Here is an 18,374-nt window from a genome sequence, read left to right as displayed (position 1 = left end):
ACGAAGCAATTATTTCAAAACTCAAAAGTAAAGTGTATTTTCAACCTTTCCGAAGTTTTAATGTTACAAAATTCTCAGCACTGACAGTGACTGACTGTGTTCATCATTGCTCGTCTGCCTGTGCTGGAAATTGCAGTCTCGAATGTTCCAGTGACTTTGTCTGTCTCTGCTAATCAGTCAGTTATGTAAGGACATACATAACCTCTCTCTTTCACCTTCTCTCTCTCTCACATACACACACACACAAACACCCTGTGGCACAATAGGTGCAGCGTAGCGAGGGACACAGCATGGACCTGCTTCCTGTCAAGGAAAGCTACCGATATTGCCTCCTGCAGGGACAAAAGTGGAAACTATCCAAGACTGAGAGTGAAGAACAAAGAGTGAATGACAAGTTTAGAAATAGACAAAATACATAATCCAGAACATACGTACATACAGTTGTGACAGTGTGAATTCACTTTCACTTTTTGCACATTTGACTTTATTGTGTAAGATGTAGAAAAGATAATATAATGAAGGGCTAATAAGTCTGATTGGAAACCATGAAAATATATGTCAAATGAAGAAAGTAAGCACATTTTCTAAAATATGCTAAGTTTGAATTTGGTGCCTTCAGCACATTATGAAACAGTTGATACTGATACTTGGGTGAAGACCATCAGAATGACTTTAAACCAAGAAATTCTCCCATTGAAAGTGCCAGTAGAGCAGCAGAGCAACACCAGGGTGAGGTCCTTCTTCGCTTTTCTCTCTGCAATTTCAGTCTCAACCTTCAGTAAGCTGTACTGTCCAGTCGTGGGGACACCACAAACAGGGGGTGGCCACTATATTTAAAATGAATGAGGTGAACAAAACATCTCTTCTTATAATGCAGTGTGACTTCACCACCCACTATGAAGTTAAAAACAAACGGAGAGTAGAATTATCCCCTCTCTGACATTTTCAACCGTATTGAAGTAGACGTCATGCCAGAGCCACTGTTTTGCATTGTATTAGTTTGCACAGGTGATATTAATATCACCTGTCACCAATCATAATATTAAGCCTGTTTGGTTTACTTGGACCAGTTGTCTGCAGGGTCACTTGGACTATTTTTGAAGTGGTGCTTAACACTGTTCACAGTAAACGGTTCAGACATCCCGTCTACGGAAGGACCTGAGCCTGTGCTGATCTTATTGACAAAACCTTAATTTCCTGAATGCTTTGGCTCTTTTCTCTTTTTCTTTTTTTAACCCCACTTATTCTTTTCAATGGCACAAGTTGCTGATTCAAACACACCTTCTTATCCTTGTACCGCCGGGAAATAGTGGCGAATGAAGCTGATTTCAGTGTTTCTTACTTTTAACTATTGTTTTGCATTTTGATTTAAATTGGCTCCAGGTAATTTCTTATATCTGTTGGTATATTTTTAAAGAGTAGAAAAATACACACGAAACATCATGGAAACTGGGATGTTTCCCTGATCAACTGCCCAATGTCTCCAGTGAAATTATGGTCATTCACATCAGTTTGGACAAAATTTATGTGGAGTGGTGTGTCTGGCTGATGTTTTGGTTCTAGCATCTGTATGGTGATTGTGGTCAATATGATTCCTGTAGAAATGAAGCATAATGATGCATATTGTTTAAATATACCTGATTAATTATACAGGTTAGTGTTAGTACGTTAGTTACGATTTACGATATATGATTTATTTCTTTAAGTACAGTCATCTCCGTTTTAGCCTGAATAAATAACAGATTCTGACTCATTGCAGTCTCTCTCGTGACTTAGTCTCCAGGCTTTACACCACATTAGTATCAGATATGAGCAGGAGTGAGGAAGAGGAGAGTGGCTTTTCATTTCAGTGGCTGTTAGAAGAAAAGCACATCTGACACCAGTGGAAAGCTTTGGGGATGTTCATCCATAATGAATGGAGCACAGACACACACTCACCCAGTCAGACAACCATCATCATCATTTCCCAGGAGATACCGATTGTGTCATGGTGGGGGGTGGTGATGTTTATGCCGCATTATTAGCAGATCCTTTCTCCCGGTGCCCTTCTTTCCATCATCTTCTCAGGATCCCCTGATGACCTAAGGCAAAAGATTAGTGAGGTGAGTAGAACTGTAGTTTTCAATCCATTCATTGGAGAGTTAAATCTTCCTTGTGAGATTTAAGGTTTATTAATCAAATACTTTAAATCCAGAAATAACACAGTTGTGTTAAGAAGTTAACCAATTAAAACAGTTACCTACATGATATTATCTTATTAATGGCCTGTCCAAAACAATTAGGTGACTACGCGTCAGGCTCAGTATGTGTTCATGTATAACGAAGTGATGCAGTCAAGTGGACCAATCATGAACTACATCTATATGACGCCTCAGTGAGCTTGGGTCAGGTCTAACAGTCATTTTCCACAACCTACTCACAGCAAGAATTTATCCTTGAACATTACATAATTTGAGCCAAAAATGTGAGGTCGCCATCCTGTTTTCATGAAACATTATGTAGCCAGATTCTGGAGAAAGTTTCAACTGAAAACCTAGCGTCTGTTGATCCCTAGGTCTCATTTAGCAGACGCTTTTATCCAAAGCCATTTACAAGTCAGGAAGAAAACATCAAAGGAAAGTTCTATCGGAAAAAAAGTTTGCATTTCATGAGACGCAAGTGCAAGAAAGAGCAGAAATGAAGTTTTTAGTTTTTGGTTATTTTGTATTAGATCTAAGAGCATAGGAAGAGCTTAATAGGTTAATTTAGGACATAAAATACATGAACACTCAACTTTAAACATGTAAATACATAGAAAACTTTAGACCCGTACTTCCTCACTACAGTTACCATATGCATGCATGTAACATTAAAATGCACAACCTCTTACATTTGAGTCCTTGTGACCTACATCCTACATCAAACATCAAAAGGTGTCAAATATCAAATGCAACCTTTATTTATATACCGCTTGAAAAACAAGAGATTGACCTAAGCACTTTGCAAAAACATAAAACATTAAAAAATGTAAAATAGAACAATTACATAGAATAATAAAAACAATAACAGTCTAAAATAATATATTAAGTATCAAATGCCATCTCAAACAAGTGAATTTTGGATTTAAAAGTATGGAGCATAGATACAACATGAATATTTCCACAGCTTAGGGGCAATAACAGCAAAGGCCCTGTCGCCCAAACACTTTGACCTACTGAGGAGTTGATCTGACATTGCGATTTGCCACATGAATAGTAACCAGGTAAGCCAAATAAGAAGATGCCAGACCATTAAGGGCTTTCAAAGTAAGTAAGAATATCTTAGAATGGATCCTGAAGTGAATAGGAAGCCAGTGTTATGGCTACCGGGTGTTATGTGGTCGTGCTTAGATGTATTAGTAAGCAAGCGCGCCCCAGCATAGTAGTCAAGCCTAATGAATAAAATAAAAGCATGAGGAGCAATTTCCAAGTCCTTGTGTGACAGAAAAGGCTTTGACTTTGGTGAGAGAGTGCAGCTGGAGAAAACAGCTTTTAATCACGTAGCTGATTTGTTGATCGAACCGTAGCTCACTATCGAAGAGAAACCTCGGTGTCTTACCACAGTGTGAACACTGGAAGATAGACGTCCAAGATCAATATTACAGGGTTTCCATTTGTCACTAGATCCAAAGAAAATGACTTCAGATTTGAAAAACCAAAAATTGCTGCCCAGCCAGTTTTAATATTGCATTTTAATAATGCATTTTTGTTTTAGTATGCACACGTGCTGAACACTTTCATAAAAATGTGTCATACCACGCAGCTTGAAAGAGGTTTAGTAAAAGTAAACAGAGGAGTGATAACTACTACAGACAGTCACAAAAAAGCAGTGTGGCGACATCTGACAATAAAAACAGGCAATAGATTACAAACAGCTATGTCAAATGAATAAAAGCAAATACGTGATGTAAATGTCTATGACAGATAAGATGTAATATATGCTTCATGTGACCTACAACTGTACCTGTACCTTTAATGCAGCGTGAAGTTCTTCTTTACCGTTTAAGAAACTTACTGTATATCACCAGTCTGCATTTGCAAGTGGCTGTTGAGGATTGTGAACAGTTTCATGTGACAGGTAACGCTGCAAACAGCAGGACGTGCTAATTTGCTGTTTTATTGCTGTGTGAGTCCTAGTGGATCTATGCCACCATGAAACTGCATTCACGAACCTCGAATACAGCATTTTTAATCAGCCTTGCCGTCTGAGTGGATGATGGAAAACCAGCAGTGGATATTTTGAAGGAGGCTCTGTAATCTTAGGTGATGAGAGTGAGACTGCTAATGTCTGTTCTTGCAGTTGAACACAGATCAACTCGCGGCTTTGGGTTTATTCTATGCATGTTCATGTTTCATTAAATTTGGGAACTCGTCCTTTTAGTTCAAGTTGCATTGCATGTAATTGACACTGAACAGGATAAAAACAGAGCCATACTTTTGATCTCATATACATCTTTTACACCGATATACTGCAATGCACACACAGCCATGCTCCCTGCTTACTGGCTTTCTGATGCTGAAATTCTTTATAATACTCGATAACATTGTCATAACCATGCAGTCAGCATTGGAGTGATTGACGTTTTGTTTTATTGTATGTAATGGCAAGAGATTAGTCATAAATTACAACCATAACCATAATGAAGTAAACAGAAATCACTCTCTGCCCTGTTGACATCCTCTTTCTCTGTCGCTCTCTGCACTCTGCCATGAACTGAAACCTAATACTGTATATCGGTTGCTGCACGCAATGGAGGCCATGTAGCATGCTGATTGGTGACACAGAGGTCTCAGCTGAATTTAACTGACGTTTGAGCCCTGCAACACTGTGATGAATAGCCGTGGGTAGAGATGAAGAAACCAGCCATGATCCAGCCAGGTGCAGAAGTCAGGATCGAGGAGCAGCTATGTCTGTTTTCCCAGAGCTACTGCAAATTACACACCTTAAAGGGACCTAAAAATAATGAAATGTTGAGGTAAAGGGATGTAGTTTTTAAATGCAGAATATATAACTTTGAATATGGATTATTATTGTATTATTATTACAGAAGGTATCACAAATAGTGACTCATCTGGTTGTAAGTTTGAAAATGCAGTGGGTTTGTGCTGGAGGGCTGTACACTAATCTTAGGAGCACTTTTCACATTGTGTCTGCAAACTTTCTACTCACCATTTCTGAACTGAATGGGACTTACTCTCTTTTGGCGGCACTGTGTGTATCAGGATCTTTTTAAGAATGATTTATGGGACACAAATAAGCGCAGAACAAGCGAAGGAATAGAAAGGCAATACGTTTATTGTGCGTGACGAGGACGGGGGGAACGGGTGGACAGACAGGGCTGCGGGAGGTGTGTGACTGCAGTGGTGCTGGAGTATCCGAGGAGCAATGGCAAAAAACCCAGTGTAAACGACTATGAGAGAACAGGGAGAGACAGGTAACCAGGGCTCATGAAGGGGAGGTGACAGGTGTAGAGGACACAGGCTGATTAGGCTGCACAGTGGGGAATGAGAGACAGGGGAGAGCAGAGTGGAGCGGGGAGATGGTGACGCTCACCAGGACAACACGAGCGGAGTCACGGCCGTGACAGTATGCTTCTATCTTCTCACTAGTTCTAATTTTCTCATCTTCTCAGTTTGTGACCAACAAACTGCTGAATCTCACTGCCTACATCTCTCCTCTTGCTCATACAGTAATAGAAAAAGCATTTCCAAAAAGAAAATGCACTTTGAATGTTTCAGTGCTGAAAGGATTTGGCTGAACTTGAAAAGAATATCAAAACGCTTTTATTTTGAAAGTGTGTTTCCTGGTTTCCTGTGTATGTACAGGTGCTGGTGAAATAATTTGTCTTAATAATTGGTATAAAGTAATATTCTAATTTTCTGAGATACTGAATTTGGGATTTTCATTAGTTGTCAGTTATAATCATCAAAATTAAAAGAAATAAACACTTGAAATATATCAGTCTGTGTGGAATGAATGTAAACATTATACAAGTTTCACTTCTTGAATGGAATTAGTGAAATACATCAACTTTGTGAAGATATTCTCATTATTTGACCAGCACCTGTATGTGTGTGTGTGTCCACTGTGTGTAGACTTCATCACAAACTTTTATTACTATTTAAATGATAAAAAAAAACACTTTTATTTGTATTGTGTGTTTGTATTGTATTGTGACTTCACAACAAACTCATTTTACAGTTTATTTGCAAAACTGAAAGGCTTTTATTTTGAAAGTTTCTTCCACGTGTGTGTGTGTGTGTGTGTGTGTGTGTGTGTGTGTGTGTGTGTGTGTGTGTGTGTGTGTGTGTGTGTGTGTGTGTGTGAGGCTGGTCACATGACCTGATTCCGCTGTGTTTGTTACCTGGCAACGACAGGCTGCTAAGTCACACACATAGGCTGGGAACTGTTCAGACGTTGCCTTGCAAAATGTGCAAAATGTGAGTATTAACCCTTTAAAACCAAATTTAAAAATCAGAAGGCAGAAGGTTTCACCAAACACAGTGATATACTTTATTTGAAGATACTCAATGTGATTGAGGGGAATTTCTGGACTTCCTGTATAATTGGCTTGCTGATAGCTGAGAGTCTTGTGATTTGCGTAAAGTTCAAAACAACAGATAAACTATTTATGTGTTACTGTCTGCGTAAATAGATAGATCATCACCCCAATTAACAAATGAAAACCCTTTATTACAACGTTTACTGTCTTGTGATGAGTGTGCAATGAGAGTTTTCCAGGACTAACTGAGAGCCACGGCCTGGGTGGTGATTGTGTTTAAACTTTCACTGAACTCCCATGAAAAGAATTGTCTTTATATTCATACATTTTGTGAATGAACATTTAATCCACCATGAGAGCATAGACTCTTTCTTTAATCCTTTCTTTGTTTGCCTCTACATGACTTTTTCCTGCAGTGAACGAGGCCACTTTAAATCCAGGATCTGCTGAGATGTTGCTGTACCAGCGGATGGTGCTGCCGTGTGGCAGAGCTTTATAAAAACCCATGATTAGAATTTTTTTTTTTTTCCAGAATCCACAGTCACAAAAGGTTGGAGGTCGCTCAGGCTGTGGCCATCGTGTCCCAAGCTAACAGATCTTATAGAAATGTAGGTTTTCCGAGTCAAAATGTCGGCAATGTAATCGGCAAAAGACACTACACTAACCTGTGTCTTCATCATGTTTTGGACATTGTTTGAAGTGCCAGTGTAAGAATGTTAATTCTTGTTGTTTTAGTCATGTCTTTATTTCTAGCAAAATTCTGCACGTCAGTTGAACAAAATATGAAAACACACTTATACAGAGGACTAGAATTTGTTCTATTTTCATATATTTACCAAAACTGGTTAAATTCTAACCGGTATATTCTTTGCTCAGTTGACCTGACACATCCTGTTATCTGTGTATGAGGAACTCACCCACCCAAATAATTTGAAAATGTTACACCAGAGACCTCTTGTGTTACCTTACGTTCATTACATCTAAATGAACCAGGAAAGAAGGTTCTTCACTCAGTACAACCACAAAAAAAAAAAAAAAACCTCCTTAAAGTCACAGTGATTATTAGTAGACAAATACAAAAGTCACTGAGTTGTTCACTGAGGGTTTTATTTCTTTTCCTGCAGTGTTCATTTCTGCACATGCTTTGAGTTTTAGTCTTAGGTTGTGTCCAAAATTAAACCCTAGACATCAGCCACATTAGGTTTTACCTGTACAATCTAACACGATCCAATACAGCAGCTCTGCCATTATATTAGGAGGAGGTTCTAATGTTTTGCTGGTGCTAATGTCTAAAAATGTTGGACATTGAGTTCGTTACGACTGTCCAAATTCTGCACTCACAATAGGCTTATGTGTCCATGGTATCACCATGTTTTACTTTGGATGGATTAGTGAAACAACAGCGATTAGAGCAAAGCATTTGACTTTGTGTCCAGTGAACTGAGGAAAACGTCCTCAAAGAGTGTGACACAACACCAATGTTAGCATGAGCTTTACTCACTGAATATCAATTCCAGCTGGTCTCTGTGCACTGAAAATGTCTCTCACTCAGACATATTCCTCAGAGCCTTTACTGTCGAAAATAAAACTGCAGGAGATGATTGTTCCACAGTCTGGTTATCACTGCTCTACTTTGCTGTGCACCACTTGTTCCCAACATGGAATGTGCAATGTATTTCTAATAATCCTAAACTTACTTGCTATAGGGAGAATAAAATATCCCCTGGAGCATAGTGCCTTTAAAAACCACGCAAGGTTTTACCTAAAATGGATGTGCAGATGGAAATGGACTGAAATGTAAATAGTTATGTGGATACGAATCAGTAGAAGCAGGTTTGTGATATTAAAATGAAAAAAGGTCTGTAGAGAAAGACCAGGCGCTGCCGCAGTGGAGTGTAAACACATCCAGGGTATTAATCTGTTACTCTCTTGCACTTTCTTCTTTCTACTGTGAATAGAAAGTAGAGCACAAAAAGTAAATATTTCTCTTTCAACAAATTGATCAAGCGTGAATTTTTTTGCAGCCTTCCATAGACAGAACGAACAGGAGAAATGGTTTTGTACACGTGATGTATACATTAATGTTATAAAGAGGCTTGGAAGGGGATGATTTCAGCAAATATTTGGACTGATATAAACAAAGGTATCCAGTCGTGTCCCGTAAATTGAAAACACTTTGTTGAACTTTTATTGGATACACTTTTAACTTTCCTTAATGTGTTAAGTTTGGGACAAAGCTGAAGTCTAACCGAAACACACAAACCCTGGGCAAAGACCCACATTAGAGTTGTTGCCACCAGCTATCAGAGATGTGATAAACTTTACAACTGAGTAAATACTGTAAATATCCACTGGTCTCATTGTTGTGATACAGCACTTGTTTGCTGCTGTTTGCTGCTGTGATATTTTCCTGTGGAATTTTACAATGTTTGCCACTAATTTAACCACACTTACTGTGGTACCATATGTTCTGTGTTTTTATACAAGACGTTCTGAAATATGTGGTGTTAGAAACCGTAAGGATACAATCTCCAATTGTTTTGTAGTTCTTTCTGGTTTTGAATAAGCCCAGTGAAGTGAATATAATAATCCTTCAAATTATAAGGAACCAGGACTTGACACCAGTTTAGACCTTTGACAGGTACAGCTTAAAGATGACTTTTACTTGAGAGTAAAATACTGGAGAGGTGGACAAAAACATCACTCATTACATTAAAAAAAAAAAGTAGAAACCAACATCATGTCTCTGTGAGCACCAGGTGATAACTGCAAGCAGATACCAGGAGGACATCAGCTGGGAGTCGGTTGATAGGCAGAAGCATTTCAAACTTAAGACTTTTTATTAGGTTTGTTTATGATAAATATGACTAAAGTTTGGTGTGTACTTTTTAACGCTTTATTAATTTTACCAGAAAGCCTGGATGGATATGTAGGAACATTTGACTGTAAAGTATCAGGCAACTTGAAGATCTTCAGCGAAAATGAGATAATTAAGCTTCATTTATTTGAGAGATTCATACTCATGCGTTGATCCACACTGTACATCTGCCATAGGTTCTGCTTCGTTGGAGACCCTACACAGACCCCTACGCCTATGATGACCTCCCAAGAAACTTGACTACATGTTGCAGCAACACAGACCACAATAACTGTGATTGGTTCATTTGGTCCTTCTTACATTTTTCCTGTTCTCATTGAGACATACACTGTACACTTGAAGCCAAAACTCAAAGGCAGATGCAGCACAGGTCACTGGTAAACCTTGGATCACACTAACCGCTTGCTTTCCGACTGAGCCATATCCACACCATGGATGTTCACGTGCCTCTAAAACCCTTTAGGACCTAGTGGGTTTGCAAGGAGGAAAAATTAAAGTTAAGTCGAGAGTCTAGGTAATGAAGCTGGAGAGGGATATACTAATATTTCAAAGTGTTTATGGAGTCTGGTTCGTTTTGGAGGAGGTCACTCCTTACTTCTAGACTTAAGGTAGCAAACTTGGAGGATGCTTAGGAGGATGTGAACAAACTAGATTATGTGGTCTGATGAGACCAAATGGTGAATTATTTGGTCATAATTCACACAGATAGACATTGCAGGAAAATATAATATACACTTTGTCCAGTCCTTTTGCGTTACATGCTGACACTTAAACGTGAGGTGAACAAAACCTTACCTGCTCACATTCCAACTGCATGAGAATTATGCTTATGTTAAGGTTCTGTAATTGCAAAATTATTTCTTCAATTCACCATTCACTGAAAAGGAATAGTGTTCAGTGAACGACACTGAGTTTTCCCTGGTGCCATTCAATGTATGATCTTGTAAAACAAGTGTACATGCCAGCAAAATCTCTCAAATGGGGGGATGTGTGGGACATTAGTGTTATGAAGATGCCTTATACAAAAAAAGCTTATACTGAATATGTTAAATGAGGGACATTGACTAAGTTTTATTGTAGATTTTATCAATAAACACTTCACTATCCATAGAGAGATTGGAGGATATTGAAATGAAAATGAAACCAGTGGCCAATTAGGTTTTTTTTTCCGTCATTACTTTTGCTTCAAAGTGAAACACAATTTTATTTCCTGTTTCCTGCCAGATTCTTTCTATGTTTTGTATTTCCGAGCCTTTATACGGGATTAGCCGAAACATTTTAGAGTACTCAAATTCCCCAGAGGATATTCATCTTTGAAAAAATTTAGAATTGTCGTGTCAGTTTCTTAAATTAGCCCAAAATGGCTAAGTTACACCAAAACCAACACATGACAAAAAATGTCCCAATAAAAACGTCATTTTTTATTTTTGATTTATTTTAACATAAACGAATGCGTTCCTTTAAGTTAAGATTTAATTTTGGACTAAGGCAGTCGTCCTTTGATCTTTGGTTTGATCTTTGGTCCTGGCTATATGTCGAAGAGTCTCTGGCCAAGACACTGAACCCCCAACAGCCCCACTCCCATCCCCAAGCTGTGCAGTGCCGGTCCAGGTTCGGTAGAAATTAGGGTGGGTTGTCTCAGGAAGGACATCCAGCCTAACTGTGCCAAATTAACATGTGGATAATGATCCGCTGTGGCGACCCTGAACTCGCGGGATAAGCTGAAAGGACAAAAAAAAAAAAACTTTAAATGTTTATTTTCATATATGTCCACCAGGTGGTGCCACTTTTCTCTATTCACGGCATGCAGCAAGTTTTTCATGCAGCAAGATTTTCATACAGCAAGTTTTTCATGCAGCAAGATTTTCATACAGCAAGTTTTTCATGCAGCAAGATTTTCATGCAGCAAGATTTTCATACAGCAAGATTTTCATGCAGCAAGGTTTTCATGCAGCACGATTTTCATGCAGCACGATTTTCCACTTTTTATTGTTTTCTGCAAAGGTGCTTCGCCAATGAAATGATATGTGTGTCACTGATTTTGGATTGAAAGTGTGTGTGTCCAAGTGTTTTCTGGTAGAAGGTCCCATTTATCTTGATAAAAACAACTGTGGAGTTAGGGAAATACAATGGCTTTTAAAGGGTTAAAAAAATACATATAAATATATAATTAATATTTGATATGCATATTTCAGGATAAAGTGGTTTTAAAAGAGAGACAATTACTTTGAATTAAAACTAATTGTTAAAAATTTGAAAAAAAAAAGGGGGAAACTTTCTATTAGATTTATTTTGCTAACTGGTTATAAATCTAAAATAAAAATGTCCAGTATAGAAAATGTTCAGACTTTAATCCTCTTATGAGAGTGTTTGTGAGCTCTCATCTGCAGTTCTCTCCACAGATGTTCAGTTGGCTAAATTATACTTTCCCCTCGGACAGACCCATATTTGTGCTACAGATGGTCACACATTCTGATGATAATACTCAAAACAAATAGTTTATTTGTCCTATTTGTCTAATTATGACAAAGTGATAACACACACACAGTGTGTAACCACTTTGAATGGACAGCGTCAAGGATCGTGAAAAAAAAAACGTTACTTCCCTTTAATGTGTAAAACCAGTTGCTATTTTACATCTGTGGTGCACAGGTGCTGTTTGCTTCAGGTCTCTGCACCCTGAGGCAAACATCGCTACGGCTTTTGGGGCATGGGACGGACATAATCATCCACCCCGCAGAGAATTAAGTAAAGTAAGTAAACAAAGTTATCTGAAGTAACAGTAAATGTATCATTAAAGCTGCGGAAGCTGTGTGTAAAATGGATACAGGGGCTTTAATGGGAATGCAAGAGATAAAGTGGAGAGAGGATGGGAGGTAAGATACTGTATGCATGCTAAAACAAAAGATTTACACCCCAAAGGTATCATTACTTCAAATAATGTATCTTCAAAAGTATTAGACCAATGTTTAAGTACAGCCAGTACTTAAACATCAGCCAGTATCATAGTATGGCATATATATATATATATATATATACCATATGTTTTTGTATAACTAACTTGGGGCTTCTCTGGCAGTGCTGGCTATCTCTGCTCTCCGGTCCTTTTTTTATTTTTGGTTATCTTCAGGTCACTCTGTTTCTGTGCACTGCATTTTTCAGCTAAAAGCAGAGAGATTTTGATATGGCAAGTCAAAGGGAAGTTTAATGGCGTTTATTTAAATGATCTTGTCACAGGTTAATTACTACAATTTTAAGAACCCAATTAAGGAGGCGACGAGTTTTAAAGTAGACACAAGTTTTAAAGTAAAGGGGGTCTTTCATTGTATAAGGACTAGGGAAGTAAAGCTGGGGAAAACAAACTAAACCCAGAGTAGTAGTAGTAGTTTGTGACAGAACTGCCCAAATTCAAAATCAGTGAAGACGTCCTTTAATAGTAGACATGTGAAAGTATACTCGTGATCTGCCTCAGATACTGTCAGTGAAGAACAGGACACTGAACGGTTCCTTTTTCTACCTATCAATATGTTCAGCTCAGAATGGGTCAAACACTCGACTGGGGTGAACCCAAGAGTTCATCATCTGCTCAGAAGGCGACTCCTCTCTCCCAGGAAGTTAATTACTGATCTTACACTTCTCAGCTTTTCTTTTTTATCTCAAGTAAACACGTCTGCTTTCTCTATGCTGCACTCCTCTCATGTCCCCATGTTCTTCCAGCAACTAAATGGCGAGTAGCCATTGTCTAGAGACGATTTGCTTCTTTGCCAACATACGTTTAAAAAAGGAATTTAAAACTTTTGCCACCACCGCCACCCCCCACCCCTTGTCGCTCTTTCAGCCAATCACTGGAGGTAATGCAGATCACTGACCTCAAATGTCCTGCAAATGTACTGCCTGACTACTGATTAGACAATTATAAAACTTGTCTCTGGGATGGGAGAACTTTCTGTAAGGACAATGTCTCCGTAATTCCATCAATCAGGAATCATATATTATCATCTGGTTCAGCTTTAGATCATTTTGGTTCAGCTTTACAGGACACAATCTGCTCTTCCCCTCTTTAGACTCTGGATTACAGAGCCCCTTCTATCTCAAAACTAGAGAAGTTCAGGTTCAGCTTGCAGAGTTTTTTTTTTGTTGTTGTTGTCCTTTCGGCTTATCCTGGGACATCAGGGTCGCCACAGCCGACCATTGTTTGCATGTTGTTTTGTCAGTTTTCACACCGGATGCCCTTCCTGACGCAACCCTCCCTGATTTCTTGGACCGGCACTGTACAAGCATCATAAATTCATCAAAGTATTCCTACCCTTTATTCTTTATGTGACAAATGAGATGCCATGTTAAAACTCTGCTGTTTATAATAATAATAGACAGGATTGCAACACTGTGCTACCATAGTTTGCTGCAGTAGAAGCAAGATCTGGTTTGTGTCCATGTGTGTGTGTTTGAAGGGGAGGGGGGGAAAACACAGCAGATGGAAAAGAAATGATAAATAGAACGTTACCATAAGCAAAAGTTTTCCCCTGGGAACCTCAGCATCCTGTCTCCTGATTGAGGCTTACTTCCTAGAACCTAACTGACAGGGGAGAGGGAGGTTTCCCTATTTTTGCAGGACGCTGATAATGGTGTGTTTTTTTTTTTTGTTTTTGTTTTTGTTTTTTTTACAAAGGATTAGAAATTATTACGTTTGCTTATAATTTTTCTGCAAATCATTTGAAGCCTATTTTTGGATTGTTAATCGTATAAGGACAACATGTCGAATGTTGAAACTGAGGGAGTTGATTGTTTTGGGGAAAATATTTAATTATTTAGAATTTGATGCCAGCAATCAATTTCAAAGACGTTGGGACAGGGGTGATGCAACACACGTCTTGTTTTTTTTTTAAAAACTGTGTTTTTTCCCATTATACCTTGGAAGGAATAGGATTTCAGCTGCACATATTTTTACTGATGGCTGACAGGTCTAGACTGCACACAGACCCCTTTGGCATCTGGACTGTTTCACCACTCATCCACGCTGTGTTAATACATGCAGAATGTTGTGGTACATGCACCATTAGAGACACTGGCGTACTGATAGATACTTTAGCATGAAGGACACAGCATCCCTGAGGTCCAAAAAAACAATTTTTCGATTTTAACTCTTCAAAATACCGGACAGCATTTCTGGATCTTGCTTGTGTGCGGTTGTTTCTTTGCATGTTAGAGTTTTAATTTATTTTAACATCCGTGGAAGCAGTTACAAACTATGTTTCTACACTGATTTTCAGAGGTGTTCCTGAGCCCATCCACTGCAGAATTATGTCTGTTTTTAATGTGGGGCTGCCTGAGGGTCCAAAGATCACTTTGGTAATAGTCTTTGGCCTTGTCCATGACTCACTGAATTTTTTATATATGTACTAAACGGTAGATTATGAAATTCTTTTACATTGGGAAACATATTTTCCGGGGCGTTGGACATGTATTTCTTCATCTTGCCCCATCCTTGATTATGAAAGACTCGGCTTCTCTGCTTAATACTCTTTTTTAAATGTAATAGTGACCTGTTGCCAATTAATCTCATTGGATGTGAGCAATTTCACTGGGTGCTTTTTGTTTGCATATTATGAAAAAGCAAAAAAGTCTAATTTTCAATTGATCATTTCATCAGTTGATATGTTATTTTGTGCAATATTATTATAATTTATTTATTATAATGCATTTATTATAAAATGCAATAAACAGTGGATTTCAAATGATTCACAATTCATTGTATGTATTGTATTTTTTTCACAGTGTCCTTGCTCTTCTGTAAATGGGGCTTTTTAATTTAATCTTAGACTTTTGGTGATAAAGTGTATTAGTGTTTAATTTCATGACATTTTTGTTAGTTTTACAATCAGAAGCTATTTGGACCAAAATACTGTCGATAACATGAATAGTATTGTTTCTTTAAGCCAACAGAACTTGCACAATACTTTAGATAGCAACACAGAGTATATGAGAGGGTGAGGGGAGCCCCAGTTTCACTACAGTTCAAGCCAGCGGACACTAAACTAAACTATGTGAGTATAAATAAATGCATGAGTGGATGATAATTCTAATGACACATGGTGCACTCTAAGCAATGACGGGAAGAGTTCACAAGCAAGACCTGTGCCTGAGAATCTGTGCAAAAAGCTGGAATGTATAGAGGCCACAAGTTAAATACAAACAGCCATTTATAAAGTTTAAGTGGGAGCAGATGTGTGTGTTTGTGCGAAGAGTGTGTGGCTAAATGTGCATTCATATGAACTGTATGTCCACGATCCAGGAGTCTGTGTAATGGTTTTGTGTGTGTGTGTGTGTGTGTGTGTGTATTTAGTACTTGAGCTGTGCTGGTATCTGTCCTGCAGGGTATAAACATTCCCAAAAGTGTGTATGTACATGTGTGTGAGAGCTAGCAGTACTCTTTGTCCTTCAGCATTCTTTTAAATATTTACGGCAACCAACCAAAGAGGATTGTTCTCAGGTCAGCTGCTATCACGGGCCAATCAAAGACACAGTAAACCTGCCAAGAAGAGTTACACAACCAGTGGGCTTTTGGTGGGAAAGAAGGTCGGATGCACTCCCACCATATTGTCATTAATCACTCTTATAATTGGGGAAAGTTTGACATGTCACAGTATAAAAATGGAAATTAGTGGACTAAATGTAGTGGCTCAGCAGGTAGCGCAAGCTACATGTAAAAGCTCAATATAAATGCTGACCATCACCTGAAAGTGTGTTATAATGTGCTGAGAAGCTGCTGTGTGATTTTGATGAAATGATGGTTCACATACACAAAAAGATCAGAAACGTATTTCAAATACAACCTCGGACCAACAACAATGTAATTTTTTTCAAAATGAACCAAAATTAAGCCAAACTTCATTTCATTGAGGTTTTGGGGGGTTACATGTGCACAGATCTCTTGAAGTCCTACCACAGCATTTCAATGGAGTTGAGCTCTGGACTTTGACTAAGCCATTCCAAAACCTTGATTCATTATTTTTGCAGCCATTCTGATAGAGCTCTCCCACTGTCTGGTTTGGAGCATTGTTCTTTCTTGGAAAGATGGATTCACATTTGCCTTTAGAATCCTCTGGTGTAGAGACGAGTTCATGGTCAATTGAATGACTGCATGGTGCCCAGGTCCTGTGGCTGCAAAACAAGCCTAAATTATCAGCCCTCCGCCTCCGAGCTTGACAGTGGGTATGAAATGTTTCTGCTAAATAAGTCCACTTTGAACTCATCCATCCATTCTCCAAGAAGTCTTATGGTTTTTTCAGATGCAGTTTGGTGAATCTCACTCATGCTTTCATGTTCTTCTTAGACAAAAGAAGTTTGATTTGTTCTGTGCTGCCATTTACTGAGACCTGTTGTGTATGAGATGGAGACCTTCGGTTTTTGGGTCTGACCTATAGGTGTATGTGCTGAGATCACCACTCCTGGGAAGATTGGGTACTTTTGCTTTTCTAACTCTTTCAATTCAATTCAACTTTATTTACATACCCCCCAATTCACAACAAAGTCATCTCAAGGCACTTTGAATAATAAAATCAAGACTATACAACCCAACTATTCCCCCTTGAGCAGGCACTACGCAACAGTGGAGAGGAAAAACTCCCTTTAACAGAAGAAACCTCCAGCAGAACGAGGCTCAGGGTGGACGGCCATCTTCCTTGACCAAAGAGTAGCATTTTCACCTTTCTGACAGTATTGACTTAAAAACTGAGAGATTATAAAATTGTAAAAGTAGAATTCATGGCAGAGCTGCTTTATTGGATTGCATTAGATTGTACAGGTGTACCTAATAAAGAGGCCAGGGAAAGTATATACATATATACACGCACACAAATCTCCTCGTGCTTACGTTTTCCTCCAGGTACTCTGGTTTCCTGGAACAACATTTCCTTTAGGGACAGCACAGAAACTTCTGCCATTGGCAAAAAAAGTACCTTAAATAAAGACTTAGTAGAAGAAAATTGGGAAACATTGTCAATATTTTGACTTAGGATGAACCATCAGGAAGTGATGTTATGGACTTCCAGAAATGATTATTTTGAGTTACTGACATATTATTCCATTGGGCATCCATACGAAAGCACAACATATATAACATTATGTTTTAAACTATTAAAAAAAGGATCAAAGGTTGGCAGCACAGAGCCGAAAACAAAGTTGGATCAACAAACCAAGAATGTACAATATCATACTTATACTAATCATACTAATAATGTCTTATTATAACAAAAGGAGACAATAAATGTTTAAAGGTCGACATCAAGATGACTTTTCATGTGCTCCATATGCTGAAGAAAACCAGATCAGGGACTGGCCAACTGTAGAATCTTACACTGATCTTTGGAGATTCAGATACTGTGTATCACCACTGAGAGGCTAAACTACTGTAAAGACAGGAACTACCAGGTCATCAGCTTTAACATGACACAAACACGACTTTCAGTATACAGTGTGTAAAAATGTAGAACAACACTTACACAAGTTTCCAGTGGTTCTAAATCATTTTCTGTAAATGTAACAATGTATAGTCTCCCTGTCTGAATTCAGCCCAGAGCAAAGGTGTCTAGATGTTCTCATACAATCCAGCTAGGTCCTATTCATTTCTATCGGAAATGTTTTCACTGACATGTCTGGATCATTTCACAAGTTATTCTCGGAAATTGTGGCCTCACTTCCTATGAAACAAATGGCCCTCGTTTTTTGTAACCTCCTATTGCTAAACCACCAGTGCCAAGTTGATCCAGGTCACAGGTCACACAGTTTGTATGTTAGCTTTGAATGTTATTCTTTGGTTTTATGTTTGTTGGCCTAATTTTATTTTTATTTTTTTTTTGTCCTTTCGGCTTATTCTATATGTTCAGCGTCGCCATGTTGATTTGGCACAGTTTTTAGGCCTGATGCCCTTCCTGACGCAGCCTTCCGCAATTTCTACCTGGCTTGGAACAGGCACTG

The sequence above is a fragment of the Channa argus genome, chromosome 15 (assembly GCF_033026475.1).
Source record: "Channa argus isolate prfri chromosome 15, Channa argus male v1.0, whole genome shotgun sequence".
Classification (NCBI taxonomy): domain Eukaryota; kingdom Metazoa; phylum Chordata; class Actinopteri; order Anabantiformes; family Channidae; genus Channa; species Channa argus.
Note: the sequence above shows the minus strand (reverse complement) of the source record.